General features: G+C 47.2%; 1 protein-coding gene across 3 annotated transcripts in view; it reads left to right on the forward strand.

The window, feature by feature from the left end:
- The window catches only part of rps6ka5 (ribosomal protein S6 kinase, polypeptide 5), a 292,559-nt gene that overhangs the window by 108,195 nt on the left and 165,386 nt on the right, over window positions 1–18,978 (forward strand). The gene's annotated exons all lie outside the window — the stretch shown is intronic.

The following is an 18,978-nucleotide window of genomic DNA, read 5'->3' on the forward strand; positions in this document are numbered from 1 at the left end:
CGGGTAGTTGAAATCCCCTACTGTTACTGCCCTATTATTTCTGCAGTTCTCGGCAATTAGCCTACATATTTGCTCTTCTATCTCCCACTGACCTTTGGGGAGGCTGAGGTGGGGGCGGAGCAGTGTACTTCCAGCCATGTGATTGTCCCTTTTTGATCCTCAGTTCAGCCAATATGGACCTGTTTGATACTTGTATCATTTCCTTTTCACAGCTGTAATTGTTACTTTAACCAATATTACAAACTTCCTTTTTATATCCCCCTCCCTTTTCCCTCTGAAAACCCTATAACCAAGAATGCTGAGCTGCCATTCCTGCTCTTTGATATTTTTTCAGTAATAGCTATGACATACTCCATGTGTCAATCTGATTGAACTCCCTTGCCAAGATTGTAATTTGATCTAGTGGCAAATGACCTGTCAAAAATTGAGTGGTAGGAAAGGCTTGACATTTGTGTGGCTTCCAGCTCATGCTCCATCTAGTATGATTGGCTGGTCCTCCTGTGCTTAGATGCACTTGAGCTTGTGGATTGTAGCAATTGTATTCTTCAGGAGTCTGCTGCCCTTTGTGTTTCTTTCAACATTCAGTCGTTGCCATGTTTTGTGGTAAATAGTTCATGGATGCCAAGTGAAGTCAATTCTTAGGGGTAGGTGTGTGTTTGAGAGTTTGTAGATTTTTTATTTGGTGTTTGAGGTTGACTTCCTTTCCCCAGATCCAGGTAGGGCTATGCCTGGGTATCCTGTATTATGGTTTGGTTTTCCTGTGCTGATTGTGTTGCCCATTTTGGATGGCTAATTTCATGGAATGCTGTTCTATTATCTGGTGGTACTACTAAACTAGTAGTAATGAACTCTCTGATCTGCCACTTCAATTTTCTTGAAGAATTTTAAAAACATTTCTGGCTCTGTTTTGATTCCACGGTGGGCTGTTGGATTCAGGAATTCCTTAAAAGGGCTCCTCTTCCTTGCCATGTGCTTGGGTCTATTATACAAATCAATTTTATCTGTTGACAGTCTTTGGTACAAGACTTTTGTAGTAGGAACCTGCTAACTGCTCCTGTTGTCATGCGTTCTGTTTAATGGCTGCATTGCTCTTATTCTTGTGATTAAGGCTAATTTAATTCCTGATTTTTAAAAAAATATAATCTAATGGAGCAGCCTCCTTCATCTGTTGCTGTTTCGTTGCAATATGCACCTGGATGGCAATTCTCCAATGCTTTTTTAGCATTTATGTGGGAGTAGCAGGGGACTGCTCTGTAAACAGTCTCAAACCACGAAAAACAAATGCCCTTTTTAAAAGTAATTGCTGCAAGAAAATAACTGAAAAATAATGGAGTTGCCCAGCTTTGTCATCAAATATGTGCATGCTTTAGATTTTCCTAAATGAAGTTAACTTCTTAACTATCCAGCAAGTTATTGACTATTAGAGGTCCATTCCCGTTGACACTTCAAATCAGTTTTATTTTAAGAATAGTTAACAAACGCAACAATAAAGTGACTGGAGTTATTTCAGCTTTAGTGTATAGAAAGCTTGCTGAAGCATTTTTGGAATGTTTTGCCAAGTTAAATGTGCTATATAAATGTAAGTTGTTATTGTCACTATTTCATTGTTCCAGGCTTTGGTTTTTCTTATTTCTGCCCAATATGGGTGTTCAAGCCACTATCCTTTTTTTAGACTTGGCTCAGCATGAAGCTCTTGAACAGCCAACATTCCTCCAACCTTGTAGCTTCCTCAACCCACAGCTGTTGTTTACCCTTCTCAGCAAAGCACTTTCACAGCAGAAACATAAATCCCTTTTTTTTAGTACCATGTCACAGTTCTATGGGTGAGTTCTCAATCTCTGTTCAAAGATAGAGCAAGCAGCGCCTACTTTCTTTAACAGTTTCCTATAGAATAGGTCTCACTATTGCTCTTTGTAACTCCAGCTCATAAGCAGAGGCTCAATTCACCCACAACACTGTTATAGAAGTACATTTATTATATAATACCAGTTCACTTTATACTATAGTGTGATTTGTGCAAACTGGCCATTCTTGGTGAACAGGTTCCACTCTTCTCCATGCCTTCATTAGTATGGAGTTCTCTGGTAGGCTAATTTACTTTAAAACCTTAACCAATTAAATATGTAAAACAAAGTTAGTAGAGATGGCAGGGCAAGTGACATGGCTAAACTGCAGCCAATGGGAGTTGGTAGAGACCAGTGAGTGTCTGCAACTCGAGGAACTTCAGATCAGAGTTGTTGAGCTGGAGTCTGAGCTGCAGACATCAAGATGCATCATGGAGGGAGGGGGGAAGAGAGTTATCGGGACACTTAGTGCAGGAGGCACTCACACCCCTTGGATTAGGAAGTAGTTTAGATTGATTGAGGATAAGAGGTGTGACTGCAAGTCCGGCAGGTATGAGAACCCAGGATACAGTGCTGGAGGAGCCTCAGCCTTTGACCTTGAAAATCAGAACTAAGTACTTGCTACCTGTATGGATGAGAACAAAAACTTTAGGAGGAAAGGGTATGGTAGCATTGTGGTTATGTAACTGGACTATGATCCAGAGATATGAGTTCAAATCCCACCATGGAAGTTGGTGAATTTAAATTCAGTTAATAAAATAAATCTGGGGTGAAAAAAGCTACTGTCCGTAATGGTGATCACGAAACTGCTGAATTGTCGTAAAAACCCATTTGCTTCACTAGCCCTTTAGGGAAGGAAATCTGCCATCCTTACCTGGTCTTGCTTCTATGTTGCTCCAGACTATCAGCAATGTGGTAGACTCTGATCATTCAAAAATGGCCAAGCAAGTCTTTCCGTTGTTACAAAGGTAGCTCCCCACCACCTTCTCGAGCAATTCGGTATGGGCAAGAAATGCTGGCCTTGCCAGTGACACGCACATCTGTAAATAAATAAAAAAAATTTGACCATGGCACTGTGGTACAGGAGGCCATTCAATGTGGGGGGAGGAGGATGAGAATAAAAGAAAGTTGGCAGTGGTAGGGGATAGTATAATCCCCTATTCCTCAGTGGACGGGGCTCCACTTGAACTTGACTGATACTAGTGCTCTGGCAAATTGAATAAATAGATTTGTAGATAGGCTTCTAAACTAAAACGGTTGGCTGGTGGGGGAGTGCAGTTCAGGTGAGGGGATCTTTATAAATCTAAGAGAAAAGCCAAGGCCATAGGGAAGTGTAGTGATTTAAACAGAGTGGGACAGGAAGGGACAGAGTTTAACAGTAATAGTGCATCAGTGAATAAGATGAAATTAGGGAAAATAGTAAAAAGCTAAAATTAAAGGTGTTTTATCTGAATGCAGGAGGCATTCGTAACAAGGTTGATGAGTTAATGGCACAAATAGAGATAAATGGGTTTGTTCTGATGGCCATTAAAGAGACTTGGTTGCATGGTGACGAAGGTTGGGAACTAAATATTCCAAGGTACTCGTTTCAAAATGATATACCAAATGGAAAAGGAGGGGCGGTAGCCCTCATAATAAAAGATGACCTAAGGACAGTAGTAAGAAAGGATCCAGGCTTGGATAACAGGAAGTAGAGTCAGTGTTGGGGGTGGGGTGAGATAAATAACAAGGGGCAGAAAACACTGGTGGGAGTAGTTTATAGGTATAGTATAGAAGCAATACTACTGGACAAATATTAATCAAGAAAGAAGAGGAACTTATAACAATATTACAATAATTGTGGGGGAGTTTAATCTTCATATAGACTGGACAAATCAAATTGGCAAAAGTAGCTTGGAGGACTAGTTTATGGAATGCATTTGAGATGGTTTCCTCGAACATTACAAAAGCAAAATACTGCAGATGCTGGAAATCAAAAAAAAAACAAAATGCTGGAAACTCAGCAGATCTGGCAGCATCAGTGGAGAGAGAAACAAAGTTAATGTTTTGACCTTTCAACAGAACCGGAAAAAATTAGAGATGTAACAGGTTTGAAATGAGTACAGAGGCAGGAAAAAGGGGTGGGGGAGGAGAAGAAAAGAACAATTCTGTGATAGGGTGGAAGGCAGGAGAGATTAAACAACAAAAGAGATGGTACAGGGAAAAAGGGGCTTGGTAATGGGACAAGTAAAGAAACAAAAGATGTGTCTTGTTACGACTGCGGCAGGAGCAACGCACTGTTAATTCAGTCCCGTCACTCCACAGGTCGCAGCATATTAATTTTTACCAAAGTCGTAAAAACAGCCAAATTAAACACTCTAGTATCCCCAGAATGAACAGACCAAACCAGGTATCTTTAGATAACAACAAATTAACTATTTATTTAAACAAAACTAAATCTTAAACACTATTAAGATAAACCTATGTCTAAAGATCTTGTACCTTCTTAATTTAATCCAACTCCTGCATTCACGCATATACATTCAAAAAGAACAGTGGTCCAGTTTAAAGGTAGAGTTTTAAAATTTAGCTGTCTCTTGAGAATAAAATAAATAAGTAAGTTTTTGTCTCAATTTGATAAAAATACTCTGCTCTTGATCTGGCATTCAAACAGTTTGGCTACAGTTCTTTCAATGATGAGCACAGCAATACAAATAATTTTTGAAAAAGAAAAGCTTTTCTTCCTTAGGCAATTAACTTAGCTTGTAGCTTTGTACATTTTTTCTTGAGAAAATAAAACAGCTCCCTTTCTCTTCACTTCCTCATTGGCAGGTCTCAGAACTAACTGCTTCAAACTCATCCCTGCTAGCTCCAAACACATTCAAAATGGACACATCATACCATGTGACCTGCTGTTGCTTAGGGTAACCAAAATGCAGCTGTTGTACACTGTCTCCAGATTTCTAGAATCTTCTCTCCCTTAAGGGGGCACCCTTTTTAACAGTATTAAAGGCATACACATAGTTTTCTTTTAATCCAAGGAGAAAAGAAAATACAAGTCTGTGACAGTCTATAGGAGGTGTAAATGGGTAGAGAACAATTGTCAACAACAGCTGCAGTCTAAAAACAAAACAAAATCAGGAGCAGACTTGTATTAAACCTGTTACATAGAATCATACAGCACTGAAACAGGCCCTTCAGCCCACTGAGTCTGTGCCAACCATCAACCACCCATTTATACTAATCCTACATTAATCCCATATTCCCTACCACATCCCCACAATTCTCCTACCACCTAGGGACAATTTACAATGGCCAATTTACCTATCAACCTGCAAGTCTTTGGCTGTGGGAGGAAACCAGAGCACCCAGTAGAAACCCCCACACGGTCACAGGGAGAACTTGCAAACTCCACACAGGCAGTACCCAGAACCAAATCCAGGTTGCTGGAGCTGTGAGGCTGCGGTGCTAACCACTGCACCACTGTGCCGCCCAGCATCTCAAACTTATTCCCATTCTGATGAAAGGTCATCAGCCTGAAATGTTAAAACTGTCTCAACTGATCTGGCAGAATTTATGGAGAGACAGTGTTTTAGCATTTTCTGTTTTTGTTCCTAGGAACATAGGAGCAGGAGTATGTAATTCAGCCCATCAAGGCTGCTCCACCATTCAGTATGATCATGGCTGATCATCGACTTCAATGCCTTTTTTCCACACTGCCCCCATAACCCTTTATGTCATTGGTATTTAGAAATCTGTCAATCTCTGCTTTAAAAATACTCAATGACTGAGCTTCCACAGCCCTCTGCGGTAGAGAATTCCAAAGCTTCACAACCCTTTGAATAAAGAAATTTCTCCTCATCTCGGTACTAAGTGGCTTCTCCTTATTTTGAAATTGTGTCCCCTGGTTCTAGAATCCCCAACCAGGGAAACATCTTAGCTGAATCTACCCTGTCTATCCCTTGAAGTATTTTGTAGGTTTCAATGAGATTACCTCTCATTCTTCAAAACTCTAGAGAATACAGGCTCAGTTTCCCCAATCTCTCTTCCTAGGACAGTCCCACAGTCCCGCCATCCTGGGAACAAGTCTGGTGAATCTTCATTGCATTCCCTCTATGGCAGTAATATCCTTCCTAAGGTAAGGGGGCCAAAAGTGCACACAGTACTCCAGGTATGGTCCAACCAAGGTTCTATACAATTGAAGCAAGACTTCATTACTCCGGTACTCAAATCCTCTTGCAATAAAGGCTAACATGCCATTAGCCTTCCTAATTGTTTGCTGGACCTGCGAGGAGACAGGCACCGGTGAGCGGGAGTTCCAGCAGCTTAAAAGAGGCATACTCTCACATACACTCACAGGGACAGCGAGAGTGTTCCAGGACTGACGTCACAGTTCAGAAAGTGACGCGTTGCGAGGGGAGGCAGCAGATTGGTAAGTAGGAACAGGTGAGTAATTTTACCCTTTTTTACTACTTTCAAAGCTGAAGTAAAGGTAGGGAATTTAGATTGTAGTCGGTAGTGTTTGGCGTAGAATAAGGTCCCTATCGTAATTAGTACTCTAAGTTAAAGGGAGTAACCAAGGAGCTTCATCTAAGGCTAAGTCATGGCAGGAGAGCTCAGCCCCATGGCATGCTCCTCCTGCACTACGTGGGAAATCAGGGACGCTTCCAGTGTCCCTGGCGACCATGTGTGCGGGAAGTGTGTCCGGCTGCAGCTACTAGCTGACTGCATTGCGCGGCTGGAGCTGTGGATGGACTCACTGTGGAGCATCCGCAAAGCTGAGGACGTGGTGGATAGCACGTTAGCGAGGTGGTCACATCGCAAGTAATGGCTGCAGAGGCAGAAAAGGGATGGATGACCACCAGGAGGAGTAGTAGGCGCAGGCAGGTAGTGCAGGGGTCCCCTGTGGCCATCCCTTTCTCAAACAGATATACCGCTTTTGGGTACTGTTGGGGGGATGGCCTCCCAGAGGAATGCAGCAACAGCCAAGTTCGTGGCACCACAGATGGCTCTGCAGCACAGGAGGGGGTGAAAAAGAGTGGGAGAGCTATACTGATAAGGGATTCAATTGTAAGGGGAATTGACAGGCGTTTCTGTGGCCGCAAACGAGACTCCAGGATGGTATGTTGCCTCCCTGGTGCTAGGGTCAAGGATGTCTCTGAGCGGCTGTAGGATGTTCTGAAGGGAGAGAGAGAAAAGTCAGAGGTCGTGGTACACATTGGTACCAACGACATAAGTAGAAAGAGGGATGAGGTCCTGCAACAAGAATTTAGGGAGCTAGGTAGCAGATTAAAAAGCAGGACCTCAAAGGTTGTAATCTCTGGATTACTCTCGGTGCCACGTGCTAGTGAGTATAGGAATAGGAAGATAGAGCAGATGAATACATGGCTGAGGAGATGGTGCAGAAGGGAGGGCTTTAGTTTCCTGGATCACTGAGTCTGTTTCTGGCGAAGGTGGGACCTGTACAAGTTGGATGGGTTGCACCTGAACCGGAATGGGACCAACATCCTTGCTGGGAGGTTTGCTAGTGCTGTTGTGGGGGGGGAGGTTAAACTAATTTGACAGGGCGATGGGATACAGAGTGGAGTTACAGTAGGGAGTGATGCACTGTCAAATATAGAATGGGATTAGTATAGTTAGGTGCTTGATGGCCGGCTCAGACACGATGGGCCGAAAGGCCTGTTTCTGTGCTGTATAACTCTGTTAGCTTTCAGTGACTTATTCACAAGGACACCCAGGTCCTTTTGTACATCTACATTTTCTAATCTCTTACCATTTAAGAAATACTCTGCACATCTATTCCTCCTACCAAAGTGGAATACCTCACATTTTTCCGCATTATATTCCATCTGCCATGTTCTTGCCCTCTCACTAAGTCTGTCCAAATCCCCTTGAAGCCTCTTTGCATCTTCCTCACAACATACATTCCCACCTAGTTTTGTGTCTTCCGTGAACTTGGAAATACTACATTTGGTCCCCACATCCAAATCATTGATATATATTGTGAACAGCTGGGGCCCAAGTACTGATCCTTGCGGAGCCCCACAGGCTGCCAACGCGAGAATGATCAGTTTATTCCTACTCTCTGTTTTCTGCCTGTTAACCAATCCTTAATCCATGCCAGTATACTACCTCCTATCCCATGTCCTTTAATTTTGCTAGCCAACCTCCTGTGGGGGACTTTATCAAAAGCTTTCTGAAAATCCAAGTATACTACATCCTCCAATTCCCCTTTATCAATTCTGTTAGTAACATCCTCAAGTTCGTCAAACATGATTTCCCATTCATAAATCCATGTTGACTATGCCCAATGAGATTATTATTATCCAAGTGTTCATTTATCACATCCTTTAGAATAGATTCTATCATTTTCCCTACTACTGATGTAAGGCTAACAGGTTTGTAGTTCCCTGTTTTCTCTCTCCCTCCCTTCTTAAATAGTGGGGTGATATTTGCTACCTTCCAATCTGTAGGAACCATTCTAGAATCTATAGAATTTTGGAAGATATTCACAAATGCATCCATTGTCCCCTTAGCTCCCTCTTTCAACACTCTAGGATGTAGAATATCAGGTCCTGGGGACTTATCAACCTTCAGCCCCACTAACTTCTCCAATATAACCTTTTTAATACTAATTTCTTTCAAGTCCTCATTCTTCCTAATCCCTTGGATCTCTAATTCTGGGAGATTTCTTGTATCTTCCTCAGTGAAGACCGACACAAAGTAATCATTTAGCTTCTCTGCCTTTTCTCCATTCCCCAGTATAAATTCTCCTGACTCTGCCTGTAATGGACCCACATTTGTTTTAGCCAAATATTTCCTTTTTACGTATCTATAGAAGCTGTTACAGTCAGTTTTTGTTTTTGCCAGTTTACATTCATTTTCTAGTCTCCCTTTCTTTATCAATTTATTGATCCTCCTTTGCTGTATTCTAAAATTACCACTGCTCAGGTTTACAACTATTTCTGGTAACTTTGTCGGCCTTTTCTTAATCTTATACAATTCTGAACTTGCTTTGTTAGCCACGGTTGACTGACTTTTCTTTTTGGGTTTTTGTGTCTTGAAGGAATGCATAGTTGCTGTAAACTATGTAATAATTCTTTAAATACTATCCATTGCCTGTACTGTCATACCTTTTAATGTATTTTCCCAATCCACCACAGCTAATTTGCCCCTCATACCCTCATAATTTCCTTTGTTCAAATTTAACACCCTGGCTTCAGATTGAACTACCTCACTTTCAAACATAATGTAAAATTCTATCATATTATGGTCATTCATCCCTAAAGGTTCTTTTACAACAAGATTATTAATTAGCCCTTTCTCATTCCATAATACTAGATCTAAAATAGCCTGTTGTCTAGTCGGTTCCTCAACATACTGCTCTAGAAAACCATCCCTATCACGCTCCAGAAACTCGTCCTCCACAGCATTAGTGCTCATTTGGTTTACCCAGTCTATATGCAGATTGAAGGCACCCATGATTACTGTATTATGCTTGCTACATATTTCTCTAATCTCCTGATTAATGCCATGCCCCACACTACCACTACTGTTTGTTTGGTGGCCTGTAAACATCTCCTACCAATGCTTGCTGCCCCTTGCTGCCTTTTAGTTCCACCCAACCAGATTCTACATTTTGTTCTTCCAATCTGAGATTCTCCATAACTAATGTACAGATCCCATCCCTTATTATCAGCACCTCCTTTTTCCTTTTTGCCTGTCCTTCCTAAATGTCGAATATCCTTGAATATTCAGTTCTCAGTCTTGGTCACCATGTAGCCACGTTTCCATAATGGCAATTAGATCACATAAATTTACCTGTATTTCTGCCTTTAAATCATCTACCTTGTTGCGAATGCTGTGTGCATTCAGGTAGAGTGCCCTTAACCTTATTGTCTTGACATTGTTCTGCCTTCGAATCTGAGTTGATGCTTGCCTTTGTTTCGTCTGCCTTCCAATTTTGCTTGCTACTTTTCTACTTCCTGTTACCAGCTTTATTTCCTTCCAATTTGAGCTAGCCTTCAAGTTCCCATCCCCCGACCACCTAATTTAAACCCTGCCCAACAGCAGTAGCAAATCTCCCTGCGAGGATATTAGTCCCTGTCATGTTAAGGTGTAGCGCATCCATCTTGTACAGGTCCCACCTGCCCCAGAACTGTTCACAGTGCCTCAGAAATCTGATGCCCTCCCTACTATACCAGTTCTCCAGCCATGTGCTCAATTGATCTGTTCTCCTATTCCTATGCTCACTAGCATGTGGCACTGGGAGTGCTCCTGAGATTACTGCTCTTGAGGTCCTGCTTTTTAACTTTACTAACTCCCTAAAATCTGCTTTCAGGACTTCATCCCTCTTCCTTCCTATGTCATTGATACCAATGTGCACCACGACCTCTGGCTGTTCACCCTCCCCCAGAAGGATGTCCTGCAGCCACAGTGACATCCTTGACCCTGGCACCAGGGAGGCAATACATCATCCTGGAGTCACGTTTACTGCCGCAGAAACGCCTGGCTGATCCCTTGGCTAGCAAATCCCTTAGCGCTATTGTTCTTCCACTCTTCTTCCGGCCCTCCTGTGCAGCTGAGCCACCCATGGTGCCTGGGACTTTGCTCAGGCTGCACTCCCCTGAGGAACCATCGCCCTCACCAGTATCCAAAATGGAAAACCGATTAGGAAGCAAGATAGACTCAGAGGACTCCTGCACTACCTGCCTGGTTCTCTTAGACTGCCTGGCAGCCACCCATTCCCTCTCTGGCTGCATGCTCCTAACCTGTGGTGTGACCACCTCCTTAAACATGCTATCCACAAAGTCCTCCTCCTTGCGCATGCACAACAGTGACTCCAGCCACAGCTCAAGTTCTGAAACCCGGAACTCAAGCTTCTGCAGACAGTGACACTTCCTACAGATGTGTTCGTGTAGGACACATGGTACGTCCATGACTTACCACATAACACAGGATGTACATTCCACATGGCCGAGCTGAGCTGCCATATTGTAACTTTAAAAACTATTTATTACAATTAGAATAAGTAGAATAACTTGGTAGTTACTCATCAATCAGCTTTGTCCCCTGTATGAAATCAGAGCTGGAACATGGTGTACAGTTTTGCTCTCTGTCTAAGGAAGGATGTATCTGCCTTAGAGGCAGTGCAGCACAGGTTCACTAGATTGATTCCAGGAATGAGCAGATTGTCCTATGAGGAGAGATCAAGTAGAATGTAGAAAAATGAGAGGTGATGTCATTGAAACGTATAGGATTCTGAGACAGCTTGATGGTGAGAGGCTGGTTCCCCTCACCTAATTAAGGTGTACCAAATTATGAAGGGCCTAGATAGAGTGGACAGAAAGGACCTGTTTCCCCCAGCAGAGAGGTCAATTACCAGGGGGCACAAATTTAGAGTGTTTGGTAAGGATTAGAGTGGACGTGAGGAAAACCATTTCACCCAGAGGGTGCTGGTTGTGTGGAATTCACTGCCAGGAATGATGGTGGAGGCAGAAACCCTCAATTCTTTTAAAAGGTACTTGGACATGCACCTGAAGTGCTGTAACCTGCAAGGCTATGGACCAGGTGCGGGAAGGTGGGATTAGATTGGGCGGCTAGTTTTTTCGGCTGGCGTAGACATGATGGGTTGAATGGCCTCCTTCTGTGCTGTAATTTTTCCATGGTTCTAAGTGAAGGCCGGCTCGGGTCTGCGAATGAAACCCGCCCTGAGCCCGACAGAACCACATCCGACCCAAGCCCAACCCAGCCTGAGTCTTTTCATTTTTTCCTGGGCCCGACCTGACCATCAGTTAACCTGGCTTGCATTTTTCACTTTGTTGCTTATCTGCACATGCTTAAAAAAACTGTAACTAAACAACCTTGCAAGTCCAAAATATACATTAACATTGGAGCCATGGTGGTGATGGGGTGTGTCCGACTCAGCCCGACCCTGAATGCCGGACCCAGAAGAGCGACCCGACCCGACCCTGACACATGTCATTGGGTCCCGTCGGGTGGCGATGCTCTAGTTCTAAGTCATCTTATTGTATTCACGGTGTTTTGGTTCGTTGATATTCAACCAATCTTGAAGTGTCTTTATTCACCTTTCACCTTTATTCACCTTTTGTAATCAATACCAGCAATAACTTTCATTTATGTAGTACCGTTAACATAGCAAAATGTCTTAAGTGCTCTACCGAGGTGCAATCAAACAAAGGGGTTGAAGCATGTAAGGAAATACTGGGACAGACGACCAAAAGTTTGGTCAGAGAGGTGTTTTTTTAAATTCATTCATGGGATGTGGGCATCGCTGGCTAGGACAGCATTTATTGCCCATCTCTAATTGCTTTTGAGAAGGTGGTTGTGAGTCGCCTCCTTGAACAGCTGCAGTCCATGTGGGATAGGTACACCCACAGTACTGTTAGGAAGGGAGTTCCAGGACTTTGACCCAGTGACAGTGAAGAAATGGCGATTTTATTCCAAGTCAGGATGGTGTGTGACTTGGAGGGGAACTTGTAGGTGAAGATGTTCCCATGCAATTGCTGACCTTGTCCTTCTAGGTGGTAGAGGTCGCAGGTTTGGAGGGTACTGTCTAAGGAGCCTTGGTGCATTGCTGCAGTGCATCTTGTAGATGGTACACACTGCTGCCACTGTGCGTCGGTGGTGGAGGGAGTGAATGTTTGTAGATGGGATGCCAATCAAGAGGGCATTCTTGAGTATTGTTGGAGCTGCACCTGTCCAGACAAGTGGAGAGTATTCCATCACACTCCTGACTTGTGCCTTGTAGATGAACAGGCACAGCGGGTGGTTAGCACCGCAGCCTCACAGCTCCAGCAACCCGGGTTCAAATCTGGGTACTGCCTGTGTGGAGTTTGCAAGTTCTCCGTGTCTGTGTGGGTTTTCGCCAGGTACTCCAGTTTCCTCCCACCACCAAAAAGACTTGCAGGTTGATAGGTAAATTGGCCATTATAAATTGCCCCTAGTATAGGTAGGTGGTAGGAGAATATAGGGACAGGTGGGGATGTGGTAGGAATATGGGATTAGTGTAGGATTAGTATAAATGGGTGGTTGATGGTCGGCACAGACTCGGTGGGCCGAAGGGCCTGTTTCAGTGCTGTATCTCTAAATAAAATAAATAAATATATAAAGGCTTTGGAGAGTCAGGAGCTGCGTTGCTCGCCACAGGATTCCTAGTCTCTGACCTGCTCTTGTAGCCACGGTATTTATATGGCTACTGCAGTTCAGTTTCTGGTCAATGGTAATCCCCAGGATGTTGGTAGTGGTGGATTGTAATCCCGTTGAATGTCAAGGGGAGATAAGTTATATTCTCTCTTATTTGAGATGGTCATTGCCAGGCATTTGTGTGTTGGAGTGTTACTTGCCACTTATCAGCCCAAGCCTGGATATTGTCCAGATCTTGCTGCATTTCTACACAGACTGCTTCAGTATCTGAGGAGTTGTGAACGGTGCTGAAAATCATGAGCGAACATCTCCACTTCTGACCTTATGTTTGAAGGACGGTGATTGATGAAGCAGTTGAAGATGGTTGGGTCTAGGACTCCTGTAGTGATGTCCTGGAGCTGAGATGATTGACTCCCAACAACCACAACAATCTTCTTTTGCGTCAGGTATGACTCCAACCAGTGGAGAGTTTTCCTTCTGATTCCCATTGACTCCAATTTTGCTGGGGCTCCTTGATGCCATACTCAGTCAAATGCTGCCTTGATGTCAAGGGCAGTCACTTTCACCTCACCTCTTGAGTTCAGCTCTTTTGTCCATGTTTGAAGCAAGGCTGTAATGAGGTCAGGAGCTGAGTGGCCCTGGTGGAACCCAAATTGAGCATCACTGAGCAGATTATTGCTAAGCAAGTGGCGCTTGATAGCACTGTCGATGACACCTTCCATCACTTTACTGATGATCGAGAATAGACTGATGAGGTGGTAATTGGCCGGGTTAATTTTGTTCTGCTTTTTGTGTACAGGACATACCTGGGCAATTTTCCACACTGCCGGGTAGATGCCAGTGTTGTAGCTATACTGGAACAGCTTGGCTAGGGGTGCGGCCAGTTCTGGAGCACAGGTCTTATTGCCGGAATGTTGTCAGGACCGATAGCCTTTCCAGTGCCTTCAGTCGTTTCGTGATATCATGTGGAGTGAATCAAATTGGCTGAAGAATGGCATCTGTGATGCTGGGGACCTCAGGAGAGTATGAAAGGAAGAGAGTGAGGTGGAGGCACTCAGGGAGGGAACTTCTATGATATGAGGCTAAGGCAGCTGAAGGCACAGTCACCAGTGGTGGCATGAAGGAATCTCAAGGGTATCCTAACATAATGATCATTCCTTGGATTTTTGACTCAATTGAAAGCTTCAATATCAAAGCTTTGAATTTCCATTTCGATTGTCTGGCTTCAATTCCCAGCTTTAATTGACTTGTATCAATTTAGTTTCATCAGTTCTCAGCATAGATCTTGTGCTCCATTTTGGAGAGGAAAGTTAATCAAGAAGACATAAAGTATTTCTGGCCTATCACATCTTGCTATCACAGTTAAAGTAAAACATGAAACATGACATGGAAAGATGGGGGGAAATATAAAGATAAACTTTACCTTTCTCAAAAGAAATTATTGACAAATAATTCATGAAACAAACTAACAGAAGGAGGGAGCTTAGCTCGTGGAAATTTTTTTAAGAAGATCTTTGCATTGATCTGGAACAGGGTTGTCCAGTCTTTTCGCTGGGGGGTGGGGGCACATGAGAGTTTCAGATAATCACAGTAGGGGGGCCGGTGAGCCAAAGGCATTAAAAAGTAATCTTTTAATCAAAACAACAAATGTGTATTTTTCTGGTGAAGCTATAAGTGCGATGATTAATTTATTGACCTAGTTTATCACTATGTTGGACACTGATAGTGGCATTTATTTACTTGTACGAGTAGTCAGCGTTTGCCCGCACGCTTCTTGTAGCAATGCGGAGTATTCTGGACAGATGTCCATCTATCAAGAGTGATCTTGAATAAAAACAGAAAGTGCTAGAAATACTCTGCAGGTCTGGCAGCATCAGTGGAGAGAGAAGCAGAGTTAACGTTTCAGGTCCGTGACCTTTCATCACCTTCTCTGTGGTGTTCCCCCCTCTCTGCCCCCTCTTTTTCTCTCTCGGCGCCCCCTCTTTTTCTCTCTCGGCGCCCCCTCTTTTTCTCTCTCGGCGCCCCCTCTTTTTCTCTCTCGGCGCCCCCTCTTTTTCTCTCTCGGCGCCCCCTCTTTTTCTCTCTCGGCGCCCCCTCTTTTTCTCTCTCGGCGCCCCCTCTTTTTCTCTCTCGGCGCCCCCTCTTTTTCTCTCTCGGCGCCCCCTCTTTTTCTCTCTCGGCGCCCCCTCTTTTTCTCTCTCGGCGCCCCCTCTTTTTCTCTCTCGGCGCCCCCTCTTTTTCTCTCTCGGCGCCCCCTCTTTTTCTCTCTCGGCGCCCCCTCTTTTTCTCTCTCGGCGCCCCCTCTTTTTCTCTCTCGGCGCCCCCTCTTTTTCTCTCTCGGCGCCCCCTCTTTTTCTCTCTCGGCGCCCCCTCTTTTTCTCTCTCGGCGCCCCCTCTTTTTCTCTCTCGGCGCCCCCTCTTTTTCTCTCTCGGCGCCCCCTCTTTTTCTCTCTCGGCGCCCCCTCTTTTTCTCTCTCGGCGCCCCCTCTTTTTCTCTCTCGGCGCCCCCTCTTTTTCTCTCTCGGCGCCCCCTCTTTTTCTCTCTCGGCGCCCCCTCTTTTTCTCTCTCGGCGCCCCCTCTTTTTCTCTCTCGGCGCCCCCTCTTTTTCTCTCTCGGCGCCCCCTCTTTTTCTCTCTCGGCGCCCCCTCTTTTTCTCTCTCGGCGCCCCCTCTTTTACTCTCTCGGCGCCCCCTCTTTTTCTCTCTCGGCGCCCCCTCTTTTTCTCTCTCGGCGCCCCCTCTTTTTCCCTCTCGGCGCCCCCTCTTTTTCCCTCTCGGCGCCCCCTCTTTTTCCCTCTCGGCGCCCCCTCTTTTTCCCTCTCGGCGCCCCCCCTTTTTCCCTCTCGGCGCCCCCCCTTTTTCCCTCTCGGCGCCCCCCCTTTTTCCCTCTCGGCGCCCCCCCTTTTTCCCTCTCGGCGCCCCCCCTTTTTCCCTCTCGGCGCCCCCCCTTTTTCCCTCTCGGCGCCCCCCCTTTTTCCCTCTCGGCGCCCCCCCTTTTTCCCTCTCGGCGCCCCCCCTTTTTCCCTCTCGGCGCCCCCCCTTTTTCCCTCTCGGCGCCCCCCCTTTTTCCCTCTCGGCGCCCCCCCTTTTTCCCTCTCGGCGCCCCCCCTTTTTCCCTCTCGGCGCCCCCCCTTTTTCCCTCTCGGCGCCCCCCCTTTTTCCCTCTCGGCGCCCCCCCTTTTTCCCTCTCGGCGCCCCCCCTTTTTCCCTCTCGGCGCCCCCCCTTTCTTTCTCTCTCGGCGCCCCCCCTTTCTTTCTCTCTCTCCCCTCCCCTTTCTCTCTCTCCCCTCCCCTTTCTTTCTCTCTCTCCCCTCCCCTTTCTTTCTCTCTCTCCCCTCCCCTTTCTTTCTCTCTCTCCCCTCCCCTTTCTTTCTCTCTCTCCCCTCCCCTTTCTCTCTCTCTCTCCCCTCCCCTTTCTCTCTCTCTCTCCCCTCCCCTTTCTCTCTCTCTCTCCCCTCCCCTTTCTCTCTCTCTCCCCTCCCCTTTCTCTCTCTCTCTCCCCTCCCCTTTCTCTCTCTCTTTCCCCCCCTCCTCCCCCCTTACACCCCCCCCACCCTCTCTCTCTCTCTTCCCCCCCCTCCACTTTCTCTCTCTCTCCCCTCCCCTTTCTTTCTCTCTCTCCCCTCCCCTTTCTTTCTCTCTCTCCCCTCCCCTTTCTCTCTCTCTCTCCACTCCCCTTTCTCTCTCTCTCTCCCCTCCCCTTTCTCTCTCTCTCTCCCCTCCCCTTTCTCTCTCTCTCTCCCCTCCCCTTTCTCTCTCTCTCTCCCCTCCCCTTTCTCTCTCTCTCTCTCCCCTCCCCTTTCTCTCTCCCTCTCCCCTCCCCTTTCTCTCTCCCTCTCCCCTCCCCTTTCTCTCTCCCTCTCCCCTCCCCTTTCTCTCTCCCTCTCCCCTCCCCTTTCTCTCTCCCTCTCCCCTCCCCTTTCTCTCTCTCTCTCCCCTCCCCTTTCTCTCTCTCTCTCCCCTCCCCTTTCTCTCTCTCTCTCCCCTCCCCTTTCTCTCTCTCTCTCCCCTCCCCTTTCTCTCTCTCTCTCCCCTCCCCTTTCTCTCTCTCTCTCCCCTCCCCTTTCTCTCTCTCTCTCCCCTCCCCTTTCTCTCTCTCTCTCCCCTCCCCTTTCTCTCTCTCTCTCCCCTCCCCTTTCTCTCTCTCTCTCCCCTCCCCTTTCTCTCTCTCTCTCCCCTCCCCTTTCTCTCTCTCTCTCCCCTCCCCTTTCTCTCTCTCTCTCCCCTCCCCTTTCTCTCTCTCTCTCCCCTCCCCTTTCTCTCTCTCTCTCCCCTCCCCTTTCTCTCTCTCTCTCCCCTCCCCTTTCTCTCTCTCTCTCCCCTCCCCTTTCTCTCTCTCTCTCCCCTCCCCTTTCTCTCTCTCTCTCCCCTCCCCTTTCTCTCTCTCTCTCCCCTCCCCTTTCTCTCTCTCTCTCCCCTCCCCTTTCTCTCTCTCTCTCCCCTCCCCTTTCTCTCTCTCTCTCCCCTCCCCTTTCTCTCTCTCTCTCCCCTCCCCTTTCTCTCTCTCTCTCCCCTCCCCTTTCTCTCTCTCTCTCCCCTCCCCTTTCTCTCTCTCTCTCCCCTCCCCTTTCTCTCTCTCTCTCCCCTCCCCTTTCTCTCTCTCTCTCCCCTCCCCTTTCTCTCTCTCTCTCCCCTCCCCTTTCTCTCTCTCTCTCCCCTCCCCTTTCTCTCTCTCTCTCCCCTCCCCTTTCTCTCTCTCTCTCCCCTCCCCTTTCTCTCTCTCTCTCCCCTCCCCTTTCTCTCTCTCTCTCCCCTCCCCTTTCTCTCTCTCTCTCCCCTCCCCTTTCTCTCTCTGTTCCCCCCCTCCTCCCCCCTTACAACCCCCTCACCCCTTTCTCTCTCCTGTCACCTCTCTCTTTGTCTCTTTCTCCCTCTCTCTGACTCTCTCTCTCTTCCTCCTTCTCTCTCTTTCTCTCTCTCTGCCCTCTCTCTCGCTGTTCCCCCTATCTCTTTCTATACCCTCTCTCTGTCTCTGTCTTTCGTGCTGTCTCGGTGCCCTCTCTCTGTGTCTTCTCTCTGTGTCTCACTGTCTCTGTGCCCCCTTTATCTCTCTGTGCCCCTCTCTCTCTTTGTCTCTCACTCCCCCCCAGTCCCCTCTCTCTGTGTTCCCACCCCTCTCTCTGTGTTCCCGCCCCTCTCTCTGTGTTCCCGCCCCTCTCTCTGTGTTCCCGCCCCTCTCTCTGTGTTCCCGCCCCTCTCTCTGTGTTCCCGCCCCTCTCTCTGTGTTCCCGCCCCTCTCTCTGTGTTCCCGCCCCTCTCTCTGTGTTCCCGCCCCTCTCTCTGTGTTCCCGCCCCTCTCTCTGTGTTCCCGCCCCTCTCTCTGTGTTCCCGCCCCTCTCTCTGTGTTCCCGCCCCTCTCTCTGTGTTCCCGCCCCTCTCTCTGTGTTCCCGCCCCTCTCTCTGTGTTCCCGCCCCTCTCTCTGTGTTCCCGCCCCTCTCTCTGTGTTCCCGCCCCTCTCTCTGTGTTCCCGCCCCTCTCTCTGTGTTCCCGCCCCTCTCTCTGTGTTCCCGCCCCTCTCTCTGTGTTCCCGCCCCTCTCTCTGTGTTCCCGCCCCTCTCTCTGTGTTCCCGCCCCTCTCTCTGTGTTCCCGCCCCTCTCTCTGTGTTCCCGCCCCTCTCTCTGTGTTCCCGCCCCTCTCTCTGTGTTCCCGCCCCTCTCTCTGTGTTCCCGCCCCTCTCTCTGTGTTCCCGCCCCTCTCTCTGTGTTCCCGCCCCTCTCTCTGTGTTCCCGCCCCTCTCTCTGTGTTCCCGCCCCTCTCTCTGTGTTCCCGCCCCTCTCTCTGTGTTCCCGCCCCTCTCTCTGTGTTCCCGCCCCTCTCTCTGTGTTCCCGCCCCTCTCTCTGTGTTCCCGCCCCTCTCTCTGTGTTCCCGCCCCTCTCTCTGTGTTCCCGCCCCTCTCTCTGTGTTCCCGCCCCTCTCTCTGTGTTCCCGCCCCTCTCTCTGTGTTCCCGCCCCTCTCTCTGTGTTCCCGCCCCTCTCTCTGTGTTCC

The sequence above is a fragment of the Heterodontus francisci genome, chromosome 9 (genome assembly GCF_036365525.1).
Source record: "Heterodontus francisci isolate sHetFra1 chromosome 9, sHetFra1.hap1, whole genome shotgun sequence".
Lineage (NCBI taxonomy): Eukaryota > Metazoa > Chordata > Chondrichthyes > Heterodontiformes > Heterodontidae > Heterodontus > Heterodontus francisci.